This window comes from Alligator mississippiensis, chromosome 4, assembly GCF_030867095.1.
Source record: "Alligator mississippiensis isolate rAllMis1 chromosome 4, rAllMis1, whole genome shotgun sequence".
Lineage (NCBI taxonomy): Eukaryota > Metazoa > Chordata > Crocodylia > Alligatoridae > Alligator > Alligator mississippiensis.
The window spans coordinates 50,787,766-50,815,222 of NC_081827.1; the positions used below are offsets into that span (position 1 = coordinate 50,787,766).

The window sequence follows — 27,457 nt, forward strand, 5'->3', positions numbered from 1 at the left end:
GGCTGCATACTACAGAAAGTATGGGAAAGGTTATCATCACTTAATTGTTCTTACCATTTGAAATGGTCACCATTGAGGTAACAGTGGGTGCACCTAAATGTGCATATTAATGTGATGCAATAAACTCTGGTGCTTATCACACCAGAATTTATTGCTCCCAGGGACAGTGTTTACATGTGCGCCTGGGACTGCAGCACATTGAGCCGAGTTGCATTAGCCCTGTCTGGCAGGGAGCCCTGAAGGTCATCCTGCCAGCTTAGGGCTACTTCCCCTGACTCAACATGTTGTGGAGGGGTTCGCTAGGGTACAAGGGTGCTTCAGTGTGGGGTTAGGCACTAGGCAGCTCCTGCATTGAAGCATACTTGTGCCTGAGCCAGTTGGGGCAGTGTCTACATGTGCACTGCTGCAGAGTTAAAACCTCCATAGCAGGATAGTACTTGTATTTACAAGTGTAATTAATTCACTTCGACTAATAGAGGTGCATGTGTTGATGTGTGACATTTACTGCAGAGCTAATTAGTCTACTCTACAGTAAATGTCTCATGTAACTGCACCCAGTCTTAATCATTCTGCAACATAACCAGCTAGCATAGTAATTTGTTACATAAGATTATGTCCAGACTCAAATTTCATCCCTATCTATGGGTGCTCCTAAATCATGCCAGCTACCAAAGCCATATAAGGTTAGTCCAATGTGATTGCTTTTCAGCTCAAAAGTTCATACAGAAGCCATCATGTGACAACCCCTATTTATGTATTACTTCCCAGTTCCCTAGATAGTTCAGAGTCTAGGTCCTGATTCTCCATGGTGTAGCATCTTCTATAATCATTTACATTAATGAAAAACAGGTGTAAAACACTATAATTTGAATTTGTTTTAAATGAAATAAAAAAATACAAGCCAGTGCAGAATGGGGCCATGTGATTCCAGCATTTGTAAAGAGATTGTTTTTTGGCTGTAAGCTCCGTTTTCCTGACAGCTCAGGAGCAAAAAATGCCTCATTTTCAGTCTTTTTTGCTATCTTGCACTTTGTTCCCACAACCAATGAATACAGTGCCTGGAAGAAAAAAAGATGTGACTATTAACTTTGCCTTTTTATCACTGCCACTGGGGACGGGATCTTCCACCAGTTCAAAACAGATGAACATAGCTAATAGTCTTCTCAAGAGCTCTTTACCACAGATGGGGAAACATATCCAGCATCACACCAAACAACTTGAATATTTTAAATATATAGTTACTACATGTCTAGAATCACAGTAATTCCTACTTCCTGGGTATCCAAGTAGAGGGAGAGAGAGGCAAGCATAGCAAGTAATACTGTTCCACCACAGGAAGCAGATTTACATGCATTTCTCATTACCCATGACTGTTCTGTTATTCCAGTTGGCAGAGGAGCATAGGAATTGCTATGCTGGATCACAACTGAGGTTCCCTAAGATCAGCATCTTGTTTCACACAGTGGTCAACACTACATATTTCAGGGCAAGGTGCAAGAACCCCATTATAGGCAGATGTAAAATAACTTGACTACATGTTAGGTTTCATTTTAATCTGAAATACATTTTTTCCTTTTGCTTTACACACTGATTTTGTCCTTTCAGTAGGTTACCATAGTTTATGGCTTGCACAGTTTAATTGCTTCTTAGTCTCCTCAAGCCTCACCCAAAGTGTATACTAAGTGCAGCTAAGGATTAAGCCCCACATGTGCTTTAACTTCTATACTTACCCTTATGTATTGATTCTGGAATCTTTGGTTCTTGACTTTACTCCAAACTTCATTTACCAATTTACTTAATCCATTGGCATCTCTTTTTTCTAATTTGTAACATGGAGATGATAATATCCTCCTTGCAGGCATGGTGTGTGCTGTGCTGCTTGCAAAATACCACAACATTCTTGGATAGACGACACTATTGAATTCCAAAGTATAGTTATTTATTAAAAATCCTAAGGTAAGAATTCAGGAAATCAGCAAACGTGCCTACCTGTCACCTCTAGTTGGAGGGGTTAGGTGGCTCCATTGCAGAACATTTTCATTTATGTTTGACTGTCAATGATAAAATCTGAACCATTTCACCTGAGGTATTATTGTCAAAGGTCACATTTGAGACACTTTCCTCAAAGATTTTGGAAGGATGTAATAACAAAGTAAGAGCTACCACTGAGATGGCAGGGTAGTTATTTCTGAAAGCATACTGGGCCACAGCTACAGAACAATCCCACAACACTATTTAGAAGTCGACTGGCTTCTTGTTAAGGACACGGTAAATCAGTTTGTCCATTCTTGGGATAGCAATGTCATTTCACTGATGTATAACGTAGTTCTTTTTACATTTCTGTGCGCCACATAAAAACACATAACAATACTGTTGAGCCTTCTGAAAAGAATACCTCTTGAAGCAATAAACTTGTTAAAGGAAAAATGGTTCCTGGGCACCAAGGCTATGTGTTTAAGGATTTGAACTTTCTTAATGCCTAAAACCTGAAAAAAGTCCAAAAAGGACACCCAATTAGAAAGATATTGACTCATCCTGACAAAGGAGGTGGGGGGAGAGAGATCAAGGCCCACAACAAAAGATCTATTCATTTATGGCTGCTTGCCTGTGAAACCATTTCAGCATGCTTAAAAATATTTTATCCATTAGCTTGGGAACTATTTTCTAAAAAACCCTCTGCCCACATTTGACCAGCTCACATCTCGTGCTATACATGGTACAGTTCCTATGGTCAAAAGCAGCTTATAGCCTTGTCAGCAGACAACGAAGGAGTGATGAAATGTGACTGACACAGAAGTGCACTGTGAAGGTATCTGACTTCCAACATTTATATGGAAGAATTAGAAGATATGTCAGTTCCTCACAGGCCGTTTTAAGAAGAAAAGATGACAAATGTATGAAATATTTAGCCCATCAAATACAGCTCAGGAAAAACAGTTTAGGTATATCGAATGTTATCAAAAATAATTACCAAAATAAGGTCACTTAATAGCCTCAATAATTTTAACTCAGTAATAATATAATAATCCATTTTATTATGATAGTAACAACTTTATGTTAGACTTCAATCACACAACTAAAAAAATCCATAATTATAAAGCATGCAGTACAAGAATATTTTGCATATATGCTACCAAATACACATTTCTAATGATAAAATATTACTATATTGAGTGGATTCTGTTGGACTTTATATCAAATAACCAACTATGAATGGCATTTTTTCACAGCTATAGTATATCACTAGTATTATTATTATTTTATGCAAAAACTCAGTGGATGAAACTTCATGAGTCTCCTTTAAAGTCTGCATTCAAATCTTTTTACAGTAGTTTGTTGAATTGTGTTTTTAGTGCTGTCTTGATAAGATGAAACCAGTTTTAATGAGTGCTTACTTCTCTGAACCAACCTGTTGAATGTTTCAGCACTATGTGTTAGTTTACTCATGTTAGTAATACTATTAACACCAGAATCTATAAAAATACATAAAAGCTATATGCGTATCTATAATTCCTGCATAAAATAAGAATGTAATGATCACATATTATTGCATTCAAAACAAAAAAGTCAGTATTGTGCATTTGGATTTTAGCATGTGGAAGGTTTATGTTATTTCTCTTATTAATTTTAGTTGGTTATTTTCAAGATAAATAAAAAGTGAAAAGAACATGTCATGGCGTGGGGTCCCCAGGGATGGCTGTGATGACCCTAGGGTTCCATGACTGTGTCTGTTCTGCCTTGTGGGCACCTTCTAATCTCACCCACCATTTCTTGTTGGTTGAAATAGTAAGTTGGGAGACTGCCCATGAGTTTGTGTGATCATGGTCCTGTTGAACCCCACTAGATCCTGCCGATCTTGGATCCCTTTCTGGGTCTCACTCAAAGTCAGTGCCTCTCAAGACACACTAAGCCTTAGGGGCTAGACGCATGGCTCCAAAACTGTCCCTTTACCACGCCCCATGCCTCGCAGGTAGTATTCAAACATTGAACCTCTGAGGCCTTGATCTAGCTCAGCCTCCTGTCATCACTGTGCCCTTGACCCCTGTCTGCGCTCCCTCACTGGTGCTGGGCTCTCCACACTGTAGTGTGCCCCCCAATGAGGTCTTCTCCTCCCCAGTAGCCTCATCCAAGTCCACCGGATTCAAATAACAACATATTTGTAACCGGGGGTTACAAGAAATAATGGCCACAAGCTAACAGAGAGCAGATTTAGACTGGACATTAGGAAGAACTTCTTCACAGTTCGAGTGGCCAAGGTCTGGAATGGGCTCCCAAGGGAGGTGGTGCTCTCCCCTACCCTGGGGGTCTTCAAGAGGAGGTTGGGGTCATCTAGACCCAGCACTCTTTCCTGCCTATGCAGGGGGTCAGATTCAATGATCTATTGAGGTCCCTTCCAACCCTAATATCTATGAATCTATGAATAAATACAAGCCCCTGGGCTATAACATAACAACAGCAATAACATTGGAGGTCACACCCTGCCCCTTTAAGGAGACAAGCTTCTCCCTCAACAATGTGTGCTTCCTAGCTCCAGATAGTTTAAGAGCTCCTAGAGCCCTTTAGTCTTACCAGCGGCAGAATAGGCAACCAAGTGTCTCTGAGTAGCATTTCTACAAGAGCTCCTTCCCCCTGGCTGCTGACAGAGAACTGTCCTCCTGCCAGCCCCAGCCCTGGGGCTTATATATGCCCAGGGTCCTGTTTTCTTCTGGTCAGCTGACCAGGTGCAGGTGCCAGCTAATACCATGATTAGCTTACTGCCAAGGCAACCTGCAGCTGTGGAGCTGTGCCTAGCTCTCAGGGCTCCATAGCTAAGCTGACTATCCTCTTGAAGGAGCTGGCACACCTTAGTGCCCTGTGACAGAAGGCATTGAACAAAACATTAAAATATGCACAGTATATGAATGTATTTACACAACTTAACTCAGTATGTACACAATAACCACATTTTTAGTTCTCCCAAACATGATAACCATTAATCCAGGTTTGCAGACACATTGAAATGATTTATGCCCAATGCAATACAGCTTCTAAAATATACATTTCTTTTATGAATTCTGGCACACAACAACCCATCTCTGCAAAAGATCTAAGAAAAATTACAGGGCAACATCAAACATTTGTTTACATCTGACCTCCAGCAAAATCTCATTTTACTTTGGCTGACCTTTAAGTAGATGCAATAATTTTGCAACAAAGTAAACAAAATAAAAATCAGAGGTGAGGTCACATAGCCTAGAAGGTACTGAAAACAAACCCACTGATCAGCACATGACTTCTACCGGTGTAATAGGATGCTGTCAAAATTTCATGTGCAGGGCTGGACCTGCCTTAAATGTTGTTAATCTAATGGAGACATCAACCCAGATCTTAATAGCTAATTTCATAAAGTAAGTCAGAGACAGGAGTCATCAAAGTACAGTATTGGGAAAAAGAGACCCCTCAGTTTTAACCCCACTTCAAAACCTCAAGTCACTCAGTCTTTCCTAGCTATTATAGTATTATCCTAAATGAGGATAATAATAGTTACCCACCTTAATATTAGTTTGTATAGCACTAGGAACATAAAGGCTAAGTACAGACATTTGAGGGTGTTAGGAGGAGGTTAAATCAATTCAGAATGGCTGCCCAATATCAGGTAAGCCATCCTGGCTAGCCAAGAGGTTGGAGGTTCAGCAGGCTGGAGAGGATTGGGGGTTCACTGGGGGATGAGGGGAAGGTGCAACACATGGGTGGAGTGGGAGGAGCAGGTATCACCCACAAGAGGTAGGGGAACAGGCATAACCTGTGGGTGGGGTGGGGTTCCCCCCCAGCAAACTTACACCCCCATCCCTCCAACCACCAAGACTTACTTGTTTGGCTCTGGCAGCAGCAAATGCTGATAAAAGTGGCTGCATGCAGAGCAGCTTGTGGGATGGGCGTTGAGAGCACAGGCTGTGGGGGAGTAAGGTGCCGGGGGTGGGGGTTGGAAATTGATCAGTGTCGGGGAAGAGAGGAATAAAAAGAGAAGCCCGAGGACTGGGGCCAGTGGCTGAGTTTTCCCAGCTCTGGGGCTACACAGAGGAAGAGGACAGAAGTTCCCTGCACTAGTTTGACCTAAATCAAATGAGTCTGATACTACATAGATCAAGATTTATCTTAAACTGGGTTCTGCAATTTTTAGACCTGTTGTGTACATGGAACTTCTGTTCAGTTACAGGTTTAGACTGATTGCCTGTCACTGAGACCAGGTCTGTAAGTGTAAAGTTGGCACCAAGATGAGCTAAGTTTAAATCGGGTGGCTATTTTGAACTGATTTAACCTCCTGAATGTCTGTACTTAGCCAGAAAGTGCTAGAAAAAGGCTAAAGGTTTTTTAAAGTTGTTTTATGAATGTTTTCAAGTCTGGGTCCATTTCCACAGAGGTCACACTTGCCACTGGTTTTGATGCTTGGTTTTCCTGGACTGTAAGAACTTTTTCCTGAGCAATGGTGATGCCCTGTAACAGCTTGATCAATGCTAGGAATCAAATCTTTGCCCCAGAATTGCAAACGACACTCTGTTTACCCTTAACAAGTAGTCCAGATTTTTTCATTGGTTGAGTCTGGTTGCTTTATAGCACATGCCCCCTCAATATAAGGCAGTATGTCACAAAAGAGAGGGAACACCTTACTCTTAGCTCCTGTATTGATTCTTAGCTCTTCATTCTTAGCAAACAGATCCTTGGCTCCTGAACTGTGTGATTAGGCTGCTCTAAGTTACTGAAGTAACTTAGAGCAGCCCCTTCAAACCAAAGATAGGGGGCATGCATATCGGCCAGGCATACAGCCTGGCAGCATGAAGAGCAGCATCTGGCCAGTAAGTCTGTGGGATGGAAAGGGCATGGGGGAGGGGAGGGGCATGGGAGGCAGATTGAAGCCCCCACAATTAGGGAGGGTGTAGGGCTGGGCCAGGAGCAGGAGCTGCCCAGCCAGGGTGGTGAATGGGTCCCTGGGGCAGGTTGTAAGGCACAGCTACAGGCAGTTTGTGTGGACAGCACAGGTGGGTGGGGAGGGGGGCAGCTCCCCACCACTGTACAGACTCCTGGGGGAGGCATGGGGGGCATGTGGCTCCCAGTTTTGTATGCAGGGTGAGGGGCAGGCTGCCTGCTGTAGGCTCAGAGCCAGGGGCTGTGCCAGCCTTTTCCCAGAGTGGGGTTGGCCAGGGCTGTGCTTAAGGCGGGTGGAGGCAGCGTAGGCAGTGGTGGCACTGGGAAGGTGGGCTATGGGGGTGGGTGACATCCACCCCAAAATTCTCTGTAGCCCCCACTCACAGTGCTGCCACCTGCCCCTGCCTGCCCTGAGTGCAGCCACAGCCCAGTCCCCCCACTGGGAAGAGACTGATGCAGCCGCTGGCCCCAAGCCCACAGCGGGCAGCCCACTCTCGTCCCATGGACAAATCCAGGGGGCATATGTCCCCCATGCCTCCCCTGGGAATGTGTGCAGCAGCAGGGAACCACCCTCCATTCCCACGCCCTCTGGATGAGTTGCCTGCAGCTCCACGCCAAGATCACCTTGGAGGCCTATTCACCATACTGGCCAGGCAGCACCTGCCTCTGCTCCTCTCCCTCCCTTACTGTAGGGACCTCAATCAGTCTCCTTACTCCCCTTCCCTCCCCTACACCTCATCCCCCCACACAGACTTACTGTCCAGATGCTGCTTTCCAAGCTGCGAAGCTCCATATTGGCTATCGAATCAGTATAGGCTGATATGGCTGGTTAATAATTGGCCATCAACCAAAAAAATCTTATTGGTGTACCCCTAATTTTTACCAATCCAAATCATTCCATAACAAGCAACTATCTGCAAAAAAACAGTATTCCAAATAGAGAAAAATGAAAATAGATACATATATGAAGGGAGTGATAAATACATTAGATACAAGAGGAATTGTATGCATTTAATAGTGTGGAGCTATTTCAGAAGATTTGATTATGGATCTAGATGAAGGGTTGTACAATGAACAGTGATGCAGTTAAGATCACACTTTACATTAGACAGGGAAATACTAGGCATTTTAAAAAGGAAAAGCTTCATTAGGACTGACCCTGTAAACTGCTGGAGTAGCTTCAACTCCAATCGACTTGAAAGGGAATTAAACTCTCTCTGAACCTCACAGATGCCAGTTTTAGACTATCAGAGAGAAATTAGATGTGATACAGGGCATAATATTCAGTGAAGTATAATGGGACACTGAAAGAAAAACTAGTTGGGATTGCACTATGGGACACAATTATGTTAAACAGAAGAGGAGAGCAGATATTAGGGAAGATTTTAAACAGAATGCTAAGATAGGTATAAAGGAACACTTTGGTTTGCTTGGTAGTTGGCAATATACAGACATTCTTTATACATTTAATTGGGTAAAGTATTAGAGTTTGAATGCAGAAGTTTGGATAATACGATGGCTTCAAGCACTCACAGCGGTAAAGGCTCTCTATATTTAGGATGACTGCCAGAGAGCAGTTTAGTGTTTAGTCATTCATTTAGAGTACATTTAACATTTGGCTTATAATCTGAAGAATCCCAGCCAAACCTGAAATACTATACTCTCAATGACTGATCGTCGTTCCTGTTACCTGCGGCACTTGGAGTCTCAATCAGCTGTTAGTGCTTCTCTTGTAGGATTATAAAGGAATTGCAAATTGCACAGACTAGGAAATGGGCTGTTACTTAAAGCTTACTGATGTTTCATGTGCTTTTCAATATTTTCTGTAAAAAAGTAGATGATGGTCTTTGGGGGGAAGGGTGGCAGAGGAATAGGAGCTGTTATATAACAATATAATAATAAATAACAACAGCAACATTAATCAGAGAATCCTAATTTTTTTAGTCATTCTACTATTCATAGGTAGCCAGTAGCCACTAATATTGATATAGCCAGAAGTACACTGCAAATATACTTCATGTTTCTAGTCCATCATCTCAAGCAGGATAAGCAAGTTCTCATAAAGCACCAGAAATGCACAAAATAAATCAAAGGATGGGCTTTTAGTTAAGTACTAGACTGGCTTTTGGGAAATCTGCTCTCAGCTATTTTACAGCTTTCCATCATGCTTTTTGAACAAGTCATTTAGACCCTGCAAAGAGAAAGAACAATACAATTTATTCATAGAATCAGATAAGGCAGCAGCAGGAAAAAATGAATATGCTCAGAAACATCCATGGACATAAGGCCTTCATTAACTCAATGCATAAAAAAACTTCCCACATCCTGGAAGAGGGAAGCCAGAGGAGGCATTTGAAGACACAGAAGACATACTCAGGAAGGCAGAAGCTGGCAGCTTATCACCTTTGGTGACAGACAGCACTCCTCTTCTTCAGCTGTCCAGCTGGAAAACAGGCATGAAGCCCTGGCATCAGGCAAAAAGGTACCTGCTCCAGCAGCAGGAGAAGCCAAGCCATGAACCCCAAGGGGTGGGAAGATGGAGACCACTGCTTCCATGCTCATGAGCTTCCTCTTGACTAACACTTGCCTTGGGATGATTTAGTCAGGGATGATCCTGCCTTTAGCACAGGGACCTTTTACTTTCCTCTGATCCTATGTTCTTTTCTCCTAACTTTTGACTATCTGATCTGTTTAACCTGTTCACTTTTGAGGGGTGGAGGTACCACTTACAATGTATTTGACCAACTCTGTTTTTCAGTAAAAATTGGGGCATCTATGTATTTTGGTCTTCTGTAGGACTGAAAGCGGCAATGGTGGATGGCAAACTTCAAGGACTGGAGCATGTCAGTAGGTGTAGAGGAAATATAGAATCATAGACAATTAGAGTTGGAAGGGACCTCAGAAGGTCATCTACTACAAAACCCTGCTCAAAGCAGGACCATCTCCAACTAGATTATTCCAGTCAGGGCTTTGTCAAGCTGGGCCTTAAAAACCTCCAAAGATGGAGATTCCACCACCTCTCTAGGTAACTTGTTCCAGAGCTTCAACACCCTCCTAGTGAGAAAGTTTTTCCTAATATCCAACCTAAATGTCCCTTGCCACAACTTGAGATCATTGCTCCTTGTTCTGTCATCTGCCATCACTGAGAACAGTCTAGGTCCATCCTTTTTGGAACCACGCTTCAGGTTGTTAAAGGCTCCTGTCAAATCCCCCCTCAGTCTTCCATTCTGCAGACTAAATAAGACCAGTTCTATTAGCCTCTCCTCAGAAGGCATGTGTCCCAACCCCCTAAACATTTTCATTGCCCTCTGCTGGACTCTGTCCAGTTTGTCCATATCCTTTCTGTAGTGGAGCATACAAAACTGGGCACAGTACTCCAGATGTGGCCTCACCAGTGCAGAGTAGAGGGGAATAATTACTTCCCTCGATCTACTTGCAACCAAGGTTTCCTCTAAGGTGTGCACATGTGTGGCCACACACAAGTAAAAATCTTGCCACGCACAAACTTTTTGAGGCTGCGCACCCACCCAGGGAGGAGCTGGGAGTGGAGTGTAGTGGAGGCACTGGGGCCAGCGTGGGATACTTACCGAAAGTAAGCTCCTCACTCCAGGGCAGGCAGTGGTTCCTCCCCGAGGCAGGACAGGGGCTGAGGCTGGGGGCTGGCGTGGGCTTTGCTGGCTCTGGGAAACTACTCCGCACTCCCGTATCACCTCAGGGAGTGAGGAGGCACATGGCATCAGGGCTGGGGAGCAGAGCAGTTCCCCGGAGCTGATGCAGCCTGCAGAGCAGTTCCCAGCCCCTGTCCCCACCTCGCCATGCCTCTGGGAGTGAGGAAGCACATGGCATTGGGGCTGGAAAGCAGACCAGTTCCATGGAGCCCATGCCAGCCCCCAGCCCCAGCCCTCAGCTAGGATGACATCTAGGATCGCACTCGTGAACTGACCCCAAGTGCCGAAGGTTGGGTACATCCATCCTCAATGAATACATCATCTACTAATGGAGGTAGTAAGAACCTATAATTAATGCTGATGAAGTGGTTGGAGATTCCAAAATAAAGATGCTAAAAACCTGCAAGTATTATTTCTATTATTTTTTGTTAGGGCAGAGAGGACCCTCTCACACCCCACTCCCCTCCCCAGACATTTTTCTCACACTCTTAAAAAGCTGCAAGACCAGATGAATTTTGTGCTGAAATAAAACACCAATACAGTGCTTACTCAGCCCCCAATGCTAACTTAGTGGCTCAACTGGTGATATTGTTATACAATAACATGAGAAGCACTGTGCAACTTAAAGGAAAGGAAGATAAATGTTAAATGTGCAACTGGAGATGAATTTGGAGCCTATGTAAAATATATATAAATTTGCATTTGTAAAAGGTATCTAACCAGAAAAGCTCTACTTTTCTGCACCATGTTTCAATGGCAAACAATATAATTACACTCTCCTTAGGGACTCTTACCGACGGGCTGCGCTGAAAGGGAGAGGTGGGACCAAAGTGGCACGCTCACAGACTGAAGTGGCATGCTCATGGACCACTACTCCTTAGAGGAAATATTGCTTGCAATGCTCCTACTAACACACCCCAGTATGCTGTTAGCCTTCATGGCAACAAGGGCACACTATTGACTCATATCCAGCTTATTGCCCACTGTAAACCCCATGTCTTTTTCTGTAGAGCTGCTACTTAGCCAGTTGGTCCCAAGCCTGTAGTGATGCATGGGATTCTTCTGTCCTAAGTGCAGGACATTGTACTTGTCCTTGTTGAACCTCATGAGATTTCTTTTGGCCCACACTGCTGCAAGCCCTTAAACAATGCATGGAAATAAATTTACGTTTTAGCATGGGATCCATTAAAAGCCAGCACACTGAGTCAGCAGACAATGCCAAGGACAGGAGTTTGATTTAACCAAATACAGAAATACCACTGGGGACATGAGTAGGGGCTGGAGTAGTCCCCATGTCACTTTCGCTTTCTCCCCTTCAGGTTCTACCCATCTTCCCCACTTGGACGCACCATCAGTCATTTTCAGTAGGAGGGGCAGAAGACATTCTTAGCCCTACCTCACAATAGGCAGGGCACCATGACATTGTTTAGGAAGTAGGTAGGACATTGAATTAAGAGGTGGGAGGGACCTCTATCCTCTATTAAAGAGCTGGCCTGCTTGGTTTTACCTTCAATATACTCTTCCTATGCACTTTCCTAAGTGAAACAGAATCACTGAAGAACAACTATGTATAGAGGAGCTTCCTTCCTATTTCCATGCCAGCTATAAAAATCTGTGTAATGGCAAAAATGTGTCTTATATCTCCACATTTAGGTGCATAAGTAGCAATTAGGCTTCTTCAGATGAAATAGGATTGTACCCTAAGTTTCTAGAGAACTTCACTGTTGGAAATTTGACTGCTTAGGAAAATGGTACTACCTTGATTAGGTGGTACCTGAGTAGGTTTTATAAGAATCTAATTTGTGGAGTAAGGCACTTAAAGTGCAGGTTATTCACCAAAGTCCTGTGGATCTAACCTTCAAGATCTACTTCCACTTCCCCATTTATAAAGATGTCCCCCACAATGGGGTAGGAGATTTTGCATTTTTTAATATTTGTAAAGTACTCTGAGATCCTTGAATAAAAAACATTATAGAAGAGTAAATTATTTATTTTGGTATAGCATGTACAAAAGGGAAGCAGACAAAGGGAATGTATTTTATTGAGCACTAAGAAGATTCTTTCACATTCCTGGAATGCCTGGATAAAATCTAAGATGAATGACAGAAAAAGCATTACTAAGTCCCCATGTAGATAAAACACTACTTTTCAGCTTGTACAGACAGCAAGTAAAGTTTCAGTTTTCTGTGTATTTATGCACCAAAAAAATCTCTCAACCACCTGAAAGAATATTTTGTGCTTGAAGAATTTTTGTATCTATAATATCACGCCAATAAAATAAACACATTTCTCACAGAAATTTTAACTTTTGATTAGAATAGAACTTAGTGCTGTGGCTAAGATACAGATATAGTAATAATGAACTTTAGAAAGCAGGAAGCAGTATCCATTAAAATGTTCATAGCTAATACCATCTCCCACCACAATCTTTGCCATTTATGTACATGATAATTAAAAGACTAGAGATTTTTAGTCTTGAAAAATTACTGTCAGCAATAATGTTAGTAAGTGGATAGTGATACACAAATACAGTGTCAAAATCAGCAATATCATTAAATGATTAAGTTGGTATTATTATTATTACTATTATTATATCTCAATGCATAAAAAAGACAATCATATTTTTTCCACTGAAGACAGCGTTGAATTGTGAGCAAAGCTCAGAGGAAAAGTATATAGTAGATTTGATATCATAGAGTGTTTGATTAAATCAAGGGATGATATCACAACCTCTAATTTCATTTTGAATCTGTACTTTTCTGACACATCTTGGTTACTAAATGAGAAATCAGTCTACAGGACTTTGGTCCCATACAACTCAATGGAAGTTCTGCCTTTGGTTTCACTGGAGTGAGGTTTTACCCTAAAATTTTATCTAGAGAATTTGAGTGGCTATGGAAATGTTTATAAGTTCACAAAAACTGTTACCGTTGAACTAATTTAATTTTCTATTCTTGCTGGTGGAATACATTAGAAATACCTTATTTTAATTTCTGGCAAAGTAACTTGCAAATATTATAGTGTTATTGCCAGTAATTAGTTACACCTGTGCTTGTTATATCTTCCACACATTTAACATGACAAGATATAGATATACAACAGATACAGATAAGAGGTAGTTGACACAACTATACACATATATAAAAGCTGCCTGTCACTACCTTAAAAATAAATACATGACCAGTTATTTATTCTGTTAAAAATCCATTAATCTTCATTATAAAATATATACAGCAGTTATAATTCCAGCAATAATTACCAAAACAGAAGTCTAAGTCACAATGAAGACACAGGGAAAGTGCATTAGTTATTGTGACAGGTCTCTATGAAGAAACACTTGACTAGTGTTTAAAAAGAAACATGAGTGATGAAATTCATCTGGTCTAATGACCAGTTAGCATAGCAAATGAATGGACACATTAAAATACTTCGGAGGCAAATGCCAAATAAAAATTCATATGTTGTTTTTGGTTATCTATGAATTTTTACCATACTACTGGATCATACAGAACTGATGCTGTCAAAGCAGCCATCAAGGACAGAAGTAATTGGAACTGCTAGGTAAAAAGACAAGCCCCATTCAGGTACTCCCTGCCACTCCACCAGTCGTGACAGAAAAGCTCTAAGAACTGCAGGTAGAGATTTAGAATGATGAATAGATGCTACACGGTTAGTAAGGAAAAAAAAAAACAACCTTGCAAATTTAGTTTTACTTTTCTGGAAAAAGAGATAAAGTGTTATCAAAGAAGGTTTGGAATGTGTGACTTTGAGCCTAGGCCCCAAAGATGACCACTGAAAACCAACAGATTTAGGTTTGCTTAATTTCTAGGGGAGAGAGGGTCTTTTTTTTTGTATTTTTTTAATTACATATATGAGGTAGGACTAATTGATAGCCTCATTTCTCTAAAGAGTTTAAAAATAGTTTCTCAATTTGTTGTCTTCAAATATTTAAAGACCAATTCCCTTATTTGCCTTCACTTGTACTTGATATTGAAGTAAATATTGATTAGTTTGCCTGGCATTCTCCTGATAACCTTTTTGAAAACTGTTACAGTATTAACTTTCTCCATTCTCTTGACAGTGATGCCAAGCTATAAACCACTTTAAAAGCTAGATCCACAAAGGCTGCTTGGGCATGGCAAAGCCAGGCCTAACTCTAAAGTGATATCCACAACCTTGAATTAGGCTTGTGCCCCATGTGCATTGTATGGGAGACATTTAAGAATGGGTTCCACTGAGACAAGAAAGCCAAAGAGTTAAATGTGACCTGGCCAGTAGGGAATACTAAAGAGAAGAATTGGTCTTACACTTTTCTCAAGGAGTTTGTGCGTCTAATTCCAGGTTGGAGAAAGATACCTCCTTCTACTTAGTATTCATGGACATGAATCCTTTCCTAGTATCAGGCATCTAAGCCAGGTCAGTCCTTGCTCTAACAAAATACAGCTGAGAGAGAAGTTGGTCATCCAATATCCACTGGCTAGGACATGCATTTGAGGTGTGGGGGATTCAGGTTTAAATTTGCTCCTTTGCCTCATTTCGAGAAGCTGTTTAAACCCAGGCACCTTGTAGGAAAGTGCTCTAACCACTGGATAGTCTACTTCAATAGTGAAAACTCAGAGGCATCCACAGAGAGGGGGCAGTTAAGCAGAGGTTTGGTGTACCTAAATTTTAGGCTTAGTCATTATTAGGCACCTAAATAAATCACTAAGGATCCATTTCCTTTGTTTCTTCAGAACCAGTCTACTGGTTTCTTCACCTTATATCTTTTTAGTTTTAGTTTAGTTGATATGAATGGGCCTGTACCTGATTTCACCCATCTAGATCTAATTACAGGGTCTGGCACTTAATTAATTTTCTACAAAAGTGGGTTCCTGAGACATTAAAGTATAATTCTGGTGAAAAATCTATTTTTAATGAAAGAGCCTATCAAGAGTCTGTTAGAGAATCAAATAAAACTCATACGCACTATGCATCCTAAAACAATCTTATTTAGTATATGATGTTCTAGACAGCTACAAAACCCTGCATGCAGCACACAGAATGACAGTAATCATCTTAACACCATATCCTTTCCCTTTGTGAGGTGAGCCATAAACTGCAAGCAAAAAGAAGAGAACTTTTCATTAAATAAATAGCTTTCATAGAGACTGAGGCTGAAGTTACCCTCTTATGTTCTGCTAAATCAATATGAGGCACTAGAATAAGTTACTTTTGGGGGATGGATGCTCACTACAAAAGGAGATAAACAAACAAACAGAAACAAAAAACATATTACATGGAAGATTTGGACTTAGTTATATATTTGAGCTTTAGTGATTTCATAATTTATTTATGAGGATACACTTCTTAAAAACAAAGTAGCACTAAATGCAAATACATGCACTTGATTATATTACAAAAATATGGAGACTCTCACTATATTTCCAATGTGTTTATTTTACCACTGAGAGTTAATTTAAGAAAACTTCTAGGTTAGCTTAAGGAAGATTTACAGTGTCCATTAAATGGTTAATAATGAGCTTTCAGATCCCTAAAATAGCTGATGCTCTGTTTTCTCTATTCACCTGCGCTTCCTTAGACAACTAAAAGAAAAAAAATTCCTTCAACATCTGCTTCTGCAAAATAACTTTTGAGAGGTTTGGCCATAAAAGAATAGAAGTCAATGAGGTGCCAAATAGACACAACCATCTACTTGCATGCATCCAGTTACTGGATTGGTATCATTATTATATAGATCGTCTTCAATATTACATAACAAATAAGCACAGTGATTGCATTTTATGGGCTGGACTGGAAACATTTCTTAGTCCTTAATATTCATTCAGCCAGTAAGGCGCTGATGCAAACCCTTCACTGAGTTTCTGATCAAACCCTAAGAGGAATACAAAAATACCAACAGTATTTTTAACTGCACTGTTTCAAGACAGTATTTAATTAGATTAATTAAATAGAATTAGGCATTCCACTATCATGAATTATGGGCATTTCCCATTAAATTTATTTTAACTGTATCCTGGTCCGATAAGGATTTTATCTTCAAGTCCCAAATGCTGCTCTATAAATAAAAATTCACCTCTTTCATCAATTTAAACATGATTAACATGTCTTTATGTATAGTAGGTGCCCAATCAGCCAGTCAATATAACTCTTGAGGTTTTGCCCACCGTTAAAATCACATATAGTCCAATGTTCACAATCAAAAGAAATAAGGATGAAAAAGGAAAAAGAAACAGTTAAATTGGAAGCCTTATTTTACAAAAAAATCCTTTATGAATTAGCGTTGTGATGGACAGTGAGAAAATGCAAGATGAAAAAGTGGGCTGACAGCTGTTGCCAAAACACCTTAAACCTACTGAAATATTCCATGCAGGAACTCCTTTATATTACATGTTTGGAAGCATGGCAGCGGGTCAGGAAGTAGCCTAATAGTCTCACTTCGAGCCAGAGTCTGATAAAATTACTTTCACTGAACAGCATTAACCCTTGTGAGTAGTTGCACTCACATCAAACAAATCCTGTAGAATCAGTCTGAGGCCATGGTCATCTCTGCTGGTCTTTGACAACCCTTTCATATTCTCTCAGCACCGTGGAACAGTTTGTGTTGTCAGAACCTTCTTCTGGAGAGGAACCCACTGAAGCAGTGTAGACTTTTATTTTTTTTAAATAAGTTCTTTTTAAACTATAGGTATATTTCCAGCCTGCTCACATAGCTGATGCCAGTCATTTAAAATATTCTGGGACTAGGTGTCTTGAAACAAGTGTTGATGTAAATGATATGATATGATATAGATTTTTAAAGTATGCTCACAGAATATTCATGTTGAGAAGTCAAGCCCTCAAAAATTAGGAAATGTTAGAATTAAGGTTATCTGTCTAACCTTAATTCTTCCTCCTTGCATGTATGCATCTGTAATCTTTAATTACTTGATAGTAGGCTATTTTTCACTTCACAGGTCAGCAATAGAATCAAATATTATGAAAATGAAAAGAGCCTTTAAAAATATCACACTGCACATGTTGTTCAGTTTTAAACAGTTAAAGTGAGGGAAATGAGATATTCATATGATATGAAGCTTCCCAGGATGGAAATTAGGTTTTTCTTGCCAAAGGAAGCAAGCAACTTCTATAGAATATTTTGCTTGCCAGAAATATGGAATAAGCATTACCTGACTTTTTAAAATTGCCCTTTCATTTGATTTTTTACCAGGTTGAAGTGAAATGTGAACTGTAGCTTTAAGGCCTCTCCAGAATTAATAAGCTCCAGGTGTATTGCAACCACCTAATTGCTTCTGAAGCGGGGTGGGGGTAAGTGAATACTAGTCCAAAAGCCTGCTATTTCTAAGGCTGCTGACAGACATTCCTTTAAATGCATGATGGGATCTGATCCCCAATCCCAAACAGTTGTGCCTCCTCCCGTGACACATGTGCATGGCAGGACATGCAATTTTGGGATCAGGGATCAGATACTGATGCACTGTGTTGTGATTCTGATGCACTGTGCTTGCCAATGCATGGGGGAGTCCAGAATCCCGACAAAGACATGTTAACCATGTTTAAATTGATGAAAAAGGTGGAGATCATGTTCTCGGCCTCCTCCTGCACTTGCAAGTTGAAAGCCAGGTACCAGCAATCAGCTGATCATTGGCTGGCTCTGGGGACCCCCCAGGGCCAGTTCAGGTCCCAGTGAGGAACTTCATTGTATCATTAAAATGAAACTTTGTTAACAATAGTTTGAAGAACATACTTTACCAAGCCCTTGTAAATTCCAGTCCATTACAGGCAGCAAGCATCATAATACTTTTTTCTGATTACTCTCAACAATACTTACTTGGATAGGATGATGTTAAGTGTTAAAAGTGTATTAGAGTTTGATTGCAAAGCAACAGGCTTGAGAAATGAACTCTCCCTCCCACCCCAGTGTGCCACATTTAAATCAAGCCATACCCACCCCTTTGTCTTACTTGAAAAAGGATGGTCTTTGATTAAGACTGAGATTCCTGGCTCTTTCTCAAGTCTATTCATCCTGAATAGCTTTGAGCAAGTCACTTAATCTCTCTTTTTTTAAACCTTGTTTTTGGAAAAGGCAGGACTTTTGGTTCCAAAAAGTTCAACCTAACACAGACAGCTGACAGAAAATTAAGCACAAATAGTAAAGGTCTGGCAAATTTCTAGGGCCAGATGAGTAGTGCTTAGCCAGTCTGAGTGCTGGATCAGGTCTTCAAACCCAGGACCACTTCTTCCCTGCCCCAAACACCAGAATTGGAACATAGGTGACTGGCACCATGCCCTTCTGTCCACCATGTGCTGGAATTGGATCCTGGGTGGGAGCAGTGCCACCTCCTCCCACTGGAATTGGGTCCTGGGGGCCCAGCAGTGTCCCCTCCCAGACCTTCACACTGAGATTTAGCCCTGTGGATTGGCAGTGCCCCAATTCAGACCTGCATGCTGGGATTGGGCTCCAGATATAGGGCCCAGGGCTCCTCATGAGTATAAAGATTGGGCAGCAGGAGAGCTGTGCCACTACTCTCCCATCACCCAATTTCTGGACCTGCAAGGAGCCCCCGGGTTGGATGACATGGTGCCATGACTGAAGGTTGAGTACTTTTCTTCTAAGCAACAGGAATCAAGTCTCACAACAAGAAGCATTAAGCAACCCTAACAATAAATATAACAAGTTCTGTATTTCATGACATGTTTCTAGGGTGTAGTATTTATAAAAAGATAGCTGTGTGACATTTCTTCCCTACTCTTCCTCTTTAAATTATCAATTGAACCCCATTTTGATTTCTCACATATTTATCCTCAATCTGTTTTTTTTCTATGCTTCATTCTCCATTTATGGCTTCAAGATCTTTAAGACTTTCAGCAAACAAGAAAATGTTATCTGCAAACCTGGAGTGATTTCACTGCTCTAATATTTGTGCCATTTTCTTCTTATTTAAACTTTCTTCAGACCTTTTTCAAGCACAAGGTGAAGAATTTCAATGAGACAGTATCTCCTTATCTAACTGTGCTTCAACTTGATTTCTTCACTCTCCTTGTCAAGACAAGCTTAAACATTTCTGTCCTAATAACGTGTTTCTAGATTATTATATACAGCCCTTCTGCACCTTCCTTTGCTATAGCTCTCAACACTACTTCCATTTCCATCAAGTCAAAGGCCTGTTCATAATTCCAGGAAGGTATAAACAATGGCTTGTTGTTTCTGGCAGTCTCTCTCAAAAGGTAATTCATTGTTTGCAGGTGATTGGTAGTTGAGGCACTACTTCTAAATCCAACTACACTCTCAGCATGATTTAAATGTAATTAACATTCTTTTTTAAAATTTAAATGAAATGCTGGCTATAAAACCCAACCATCTGGCATTGCTATGTCCGGGTGGTGGGTGAGACGGTAAAAGAACACATTCAACCATTTTTGGCCCTTAAATGAGAAAAACCTTAGAACTACTATAATCAATTGAGTGCAAATGTGTTTGCCAAAGAAATACTTTAGTAGTGGTGAGGTGAAAAAAAATTAATTAGTAAGCAGTCCAAATAAAACTGTTTTTGAAGGGCTGGATACCAAGATTTTTATGGGAAACTGTACCATACAGTACCATTCATACTGGTCTTAGGTGAGACATGCACTCGACACTGATCAAGTGCTATTACTGCTAAAATTCTAAACGGCTTTTCAGTAAATTTCTAAAGTAGCTGCATTACATTATTTAATTAGTTTTACAACTGAAAGAATGGTGGACATGTCTGTCCTGGGGCTCCACATATGTATCTTTTGAAGTTCAGCACAAAACAAAACAAAACAACTCCAAACCAGAAAGTAACAAAACCACTGATAGCCAATCCTTTTCACTGCTCCACTGCACCAATAAGCACCATCCTGTGTTTCACCCCATATTCTTACAGCTTTAGAGAGAGATGAATCTTGCTGCATGACTGCCACCCAGTAGGTTCAGGTTATTTCAGACCAAGGCAAAAGAAAGATTCCAAGACACGAAGAACCCTCCTGAAGAACATCATCCCACCTTCATCTTCCTCTTTGGTTAGAAGTGGCTCCAGCTTAAGCACCTCTGAAGCAACTTCAGCATGATGTAACAGGAAGAGACATCCTCATAGATAGGCAAATATCAAGCATTTTAAGATTTTGACCTATAAAATCCTTATTTTCAACTATTTTTTCTATCAGCTAAAACCACAGCTCAGTTATATATTCCTCTTCAGTTTTCATTTAAAGGTCCACTATTTGTATCTCCCCATTAAATGCAAATTGCTATAATCAAACATCAGGGCTCCATACAAGAAGGAACAAAGGTATGGATTATAGTCAGCATCAGAAAGATAATAGGCTATTTTGCACTTTGGGAAACCTGATACAGCTGCATTTTCCCAAACTGTAGATAACTATCATTGTCCCCAGCCTCTCCACTTCCCCAACCTTTTTTCTTCTTTTTTTTTGTTGTTGTTGTTGTTGTTAAATTTTGTGCCCCTTTCTCTAGCTTTCTAAACCCCTTATCATAATTGCATACAAGAAGGATGCAGCAAGTCCCTACCAGTTGCGTGGTTCCCTAAATGCATCTAAAATTATACCATCTCAAATTAGTCATGAAGCTGTGATCATGCCAGGCAGGAGTCTTTTTAACTAGTCATCTCAGTTTACCAAGGTAGCTTAAGCCCTCCAGCAAATTATTCAAAATCTCATTGCCCTTCCACTCTGCCGGGTCTGTATTTAAATATAAGCAACTGAACTGAAGCGAAATGGTGTGCCCAGTGGAGTGAGGCTATGAGTTTTGCAGAATTCACTACCCACATGTGTTACAGGCATTTTACAATATAATGGGTGAAACGTGTGTGCTACAATTCAACCTGCCCTGTCAGCTCTTCAGTCCTGCTGAACAGTGTCTGCTCCAATCATGAATCTTGTTACTACATGTCCTGTAGTTGGGAATGGCAAGAAGGTGAACTGTGTGACTGTGAAGCTAATGCTATTACACATATAATAAAGGCCAACCCATTTGCCAAGTTGGATGGTGTCATAGCCTATGTACAGTGCATGAAGCAGGCTCAGAAGGTGCTTTACAGTGGTAAAAAATTGTGATAATTTCATTTTCAATCTGTGAGAGTGTCTGTATACAACCAGGGACTTCCAAAGGTTACAAGAGTGTAACTGAGAACAAAATCTGGTCTGTGCTGCACTATATATATATATTTGCCAGATTGTCAGATTCTAATTTCTCACAAGTTTTCCTGAAAGTTATTCTATTCTTTTTCCATATCAAGATTTACACAGTTAAAATAGCCCTTGCTTTGATAAATTGGGTAGTTGTTGTAGTCATGATTAAAACAAAACACGTGTGCATGTGTGTGCGCACACACAATTTCTGTAGAACAGATTCCATAATTTACATGAGTATCACAGTGATGGAAACTATACCTCTAAAATACAATCCAGACACATGGCCATTTTAGTACTATTCTTACCATTATATTGACATAAAAAGTATACAGGGAAATACATATCTTCAAAATTAAATTGGGCTGTTGTCCAGTTTACAGGTCTGACTACTAACTGTCTATTCTAATACTGGTTCTATAGTTATCCAATTAGGTAGTGCTAGGAAACACACATCAAATATTCTCATCCACATCTGTATATGACAGACAGAACTTCTGATAGTCAGTGAAGCACACGGAAAGTGGCTGATTAAATTCTTCCATCTGAATTTGTAGGCTGAAAATCTGATCTCAAGTTTTTCCACTCTCTAAAATCTGACAGTTCGACATCCCCCCCCCCAACTTCAACGGATTCTTAGTGTGATTTAGAATGACATGAGGCTGCATTTTTACTCTATGAAATATGTATTGTAGTTTGCTCTAAATGTTAAAGGAAGATTAGTTAGATTTCTATATTAATAAGCACTCAAACCAAACAAAAATCAATGATTTCTGAGTATTTTGACCAAGTTAAAATTATGAGGGGTTGCTTCATCATAATGAATCTTTGCTTTAACAAAAGTTAATTTAATCATAATAATTAATACAACATCTTTCATATGTCTTGTTATAAAAATGCACACCCAGATCCTCTTATTGTTTTTTGGTTGGGGAAAACTGAGGGATCCTTTAAGAGGCTTAATACATGCAATGTGCTTTTACTTGATAAAAAACACAATATTTAAAACATTTCAGAGCAGAAAGCTCTTAATAAAATCTATTAGTAGTATTCACAAAATATTCAAAAAGTCAATTTATAAAACATTTACTTATATTTCCTGTGTGCAAATCATTTTGTACGGACTACAAGGATCAGAGAATGAAATGTCAGCAAATAACTTCCCAAATACAAGATACCCTTGTAGTTAAATATTTCATTTCTGCATGAGTGGTCGTGAACATCTATGGATTTACCAGCCTTTTGTAGCCTATATAGCAGGATGATACGCAAGTACCTTCTACAAGTTAAATTGAATTTTAAGATATTCAGATAAAGTGGGTCAGAATAGTATGGAATTATCAACAAACTTAAAACACTTCATGTCAATTTTTATTACATTGAGTAGAACAGAGCTCTCAAAAATGATATAATCTAACCTTTTCAATAATAAAAAAAGAATACTCCTCCTTTAAAAATCTGATCTCACAAGTATTTTTCTTTAGGGAAATACAGCTCATCTCAGAAATATCCCTCTCTTCTTCTCACTGTCATTTATCATTGAATTCAACTGAATTTCTTTCACTGATACTTTATAATTTCATCTCTAATACCCCCCACTAATCTCCCTCATGGTGGCCTTCAGCCAACAATATGTTCTTTACATTACAATACCCTCATTTATTCAATTCCCAAGAAACAGATTTATGAAAGGGTTAACCATTTGATTTTCAAAAGCTTGGTGTTCTGCTGAGTTACTAAATTTTATGTGCACTTATTACTCAGGTTAGGTTCAAGCCATTGCAGGACTAGCTCAGCATTCACCTAGCAGGAATATAAACCTCTGCAGGGAAAAATTAGACTATTAAATAATACTCTACACACCTGTATTTGTTCAGTATAAGCCATTTTGGTATACACTGAATAGTAAACCATTTTTCCTTATGACTTTTTGGGAAAGTAGGGTTCCACAGAAAGATCTTGCAAGTAAATCTAAATTAGAGCAATAAAGTTAGTCACTACCTCTGCCTCATTTACCAGATCCTATCTTCTTCTGCCCTGCATTATAAGATTGTACTATACTAACACTGTACTTTGTTTCAAAAGGTGAATAGATATTCCAAAGAATTATTTCATCAGGCTGTGCAAAATTTCAATGGATGTTTCGTTTTGAAGGTGTTTTGATGCATTTCCATCTCAAAACGCCATTACCAAAATGAAACGCAAGGCTTTGAAACAGCTTCAAAATGAAATGAAAGCACTCAAAACATTTTAAAAACTTTGAAACGTTTCGAGGCCAGGCTTGCAGGGAAATACAAACTAATGAGAGGGAGGGGGAAGAGGGGGGAAGGACTGCTCTGATATTGACTGTGTAGCTGGCCAGTGTCTGTCATCCTTCCCTGAGGTCCCTTCTGATCCCAGTGCTCTGGGGGAGGGACAGAGAAGGAGCATAAAAGCATTGTTTGAAATGAGCTTTGTCAGCTCCATCTTTGTCAGCCTACTGAGCTGTGTCCTCCAGCAGCATCAGGAGCATCAAGAAGGCTCTCACTTCCTACTTGCTAGTCTGTTCCTAGCAAGTGGGATCCAATCCTTTCTGAAAAACCCTAATACCCTTTCCTAATCCATTCCTTTCAATTTATTCCGTCCCCGAATTTTCTTTTTGCTTTTGTTATTCTCTGTAATTCTTTCTCCACATAAAAGAAATCTGTGTTTTTCCCGACAGTCTGCATTGACTGTGCAGGAAAGCACAACATATATTACATAAATACATACATTACATTACAGAAACACACACAGATTTTCCAGCACACCAAACATGAAGTGTGCTGGAAAGGCAGATGTCCACTCTTCTGGATGGAGAAGAAGAGGGGGTAGAGGGAGAGCTCTAAGTTCCACCCCTCCACCCAAAACGTAGCCTCTTTCCAACAACTAGCAGCTATGGCGCTTTTGCTGCTAGTGGCACCAAGGAGATGGGAGCAGTGTCTACATCCCCTCCAATAACACCTGCCATAATAACAGCAACCCCAAGCACCACCACCATGACAACAAGAAGCATCACCAGCATTACAGTCTCCTCCACCCCAATGTGAATTTCTAGCCTGAGCCTTCCAGTGCCAGAGGAAGAGCTGGATCTGGATCTGGATCTGAGTGCCATAGCAAAGGGAATTCTGGGGAAGGAGGGGGAATCATCTGAGTTTGTGCTCCACACCCCTCAAGTTTCCCCTAAAGCCAGGTCTCCTTCCCCAGAAGGCACTTCTGAGGAGGTTGAGTAGAGGTTGTGGAGGCAAGTGGCTCAGCTGAGTTCGCTTCACTTGTTGCTGTGCCTCTGCCTGCTGAGGAAAGGGAAAAGGCCGCGTCTTCATACACATCTGCCCCCCAGAAGTGAGGGGGTAGTGTGGTCTGGGATCATTTTGAGCTGGCAGATGATCCTACATATGCTACCTGCCTGCACTGCTAAGCCCAAACCAGCTGGGGCAAGGGAACGAAACACATGAGAACAATGGGGATGCTGATGCATCTCCATAAGCACCACCCACTTGCCCTTGCTCCTCCTCAGCCTGGCACCAGTAGGAGCATGCCCAAAAAGAAGTCCCCCTCTGGCTTCAAAGCCCCCATTCCCCCCAAAGCAGAGGCAGGCCACTCTGGACCAGTGGGGGAAAGGTGGGCACACGGGGGGGTGTTCCCAAGGCAAGCAAGGTCACCCAGGGCATTGGGGAGATGCTTGCTCTGGATGGCAAACCCTGCTCCTTTGTTGAGTGGCCAGGGTTCAGGCAGCTTATGGCCCCATCCTACCAAGTGCCTACATGCACCACCTCCAGCAGGACAGTGATGCCCTCCCTGTATGAGGCCTGCAGGGAGACTTGAGGGAGGAACTGTGCAAAGCAGGTCAGGAAGTGGCCTTACACTTCACCTCGAACATCTGGAGCAGCTGGGGTGGAGATCACGCTTATCTCTCCCTCACAGGGTATGGGTGCAACCACTCAGGCCGTTGGTAGGCTCTCCTTCAAGCCAAGGTGATGGATGAGTCCCACACGGCAGCAGAGATCATGGGGGCCATGAACTGCATCATTCAGGGGTGGTTTATTGGGCAAGGTGAGCTCACCCATGAGTTCATGGTCACTGACAATGGGGCCAGTATAGTCAAGGCTGCCCGTGATGCCAACTTTGTTGGCATCTGCTGTGTGGCATGCAAGCTGCACCTCATAGTGAAGGACACCTTGGAGGAGGACAGGGCTGCCAGGGAGGGTGCCATCACAACCAGCCACCTGATTTCAAAATGCAGGAAGGTGGTGGGCTACTTCCACCACAGCATCAAGCGGGGCAAGATGCTGCAGGTCAAATAGGCAGAGATGAAGATCCCACAACACAAAATCCTGCAGGAGGTGGAGAATCGGTGGAACTCTACATAACTGATGCTCAAAAGGCTGGTGGAGCAACAGAAGGCCTTCCATTAGATGGCCTTGAATGGAGAGATTGGGATAAGTGACCCACTTAACAAAGTGGAGTAGGATACCATCTCCCAGATCATGGTCATCCTCAAGCTCTTCCTTGAGGGCACTGAAAGCCTCAGCAGTGGTTATGCCCTCCTGAGTCAGGTGATCCCTTTAGCAAGGGAACTTGAAAATGAAATGCACAAGTTCCAGGGGATTGATGTTCCTGGCTTGGGCAAGCCGCTGTCACCAGAGGTGCAGGCACTGGTGAAGTGGCTGAAGGAGGGCATGAAGAAATGCCTAGATCCATTGCAGTCTAGTATGGTCCATGCGCTGATGACTATGTGTGACCCAAGGGTGAAGGGGAGCATATGCAGAAGCAAAACTCTGGAGCACTGGATGGAGGTCCTGGTTAACAGAATCTGGGAAACAGAAGGGCACAGGTGGGGGGGGGGACATGGAAGAGGGGGATCCACTGTCCTGTGCCAGCATGCCATCCACTAGCTAGTCTCCTCCTCCACCACAGGTGCTGCCAATGTAGGCCAAGGTCATGGCTTCCATGGTGGGGTCCAGAGGCACCAGACTCCACCATCAAGCAGGTAGCATGCAGGCCTTGGTGGCTGCCTATCTCACTGAGGATGTGGAGCCACTGCTGTGCGACCCCTTGGCCTACTGGGCAAGCCGCAGTCAGATGTGGCAGGATCTGGCCATGGTTGCCCAGGAACACCTGTCCTGTCCACCAACCAGCGTTCTGAGTGAGCAGGTGTTCAGCATTGCTGGGGATGTTGCGGCACCCCACCACACCTCTTTGGATCCTGGTTTGGTGGAGTAGCTGGTGTTCCTCAAGGTGACCCTCCCGCTGCTGGGGTTCCCTGAGTTCCAGGTGCAGATGGAGTGAGTGCCACTCTTCTCACTCCATCCTCATCTATTTCCTTTTGGCTTCTGGTTTCTGAACCATTTAATGCCCTGCTGTCAGAGCTGGAGGTGGCACTCACTGCTGGCATGCAGTGCAGGCAAGAAAGTTAGCAAGTGAAAATGGAAATGGAGGTACCTGGGGGCGAAGGACAGGCTGGGGTCAGGGAGGAAGGGGGGGGTGTAGCAGGTAAAAGTGGAGAGAGACTTAGGGAATCAGATGTCCAGCAGGCTGTAGTGTGTCATAATTCCAATGTCTGTATTGAATCCATGGGTGTGTCCACATGTGCAAGCTTGTGCGTTTCCAGCACCTCAAATAGAAGCAGTACAAATTTGAGCTGTGGCTTTTTGCCTCAGCACACATGCTCGGACATGCACTTTGTTGTGGAGCAAATT

At 41.6% G+C, this 27,457-nt stretch overlaps 1 long non-coding RNA gene across 1 annotated transcript; it reads right to left on the reverse strand.

Moving 5' to 3' along the window:
* Positions 1-247: 247 nt before the first annotated feature.
* Positions 248-4,642, reverse strand: LOC132249818 (uncharacterized). The gene is made up of 3 exons (XR_009461321.1): positions 4,570-4,642; positions 1,731-1,914; positions 248-1,058 (listed from the first exon to the last, which is right to left on the reverse strand). It is a non-coding gene; the product is annotated as an uncharacterized LOC132249818 (long non-coding RNA).
* Between the last annotated feature and the right edge of the window lie 22,815 nt (positions 4,643-27,457).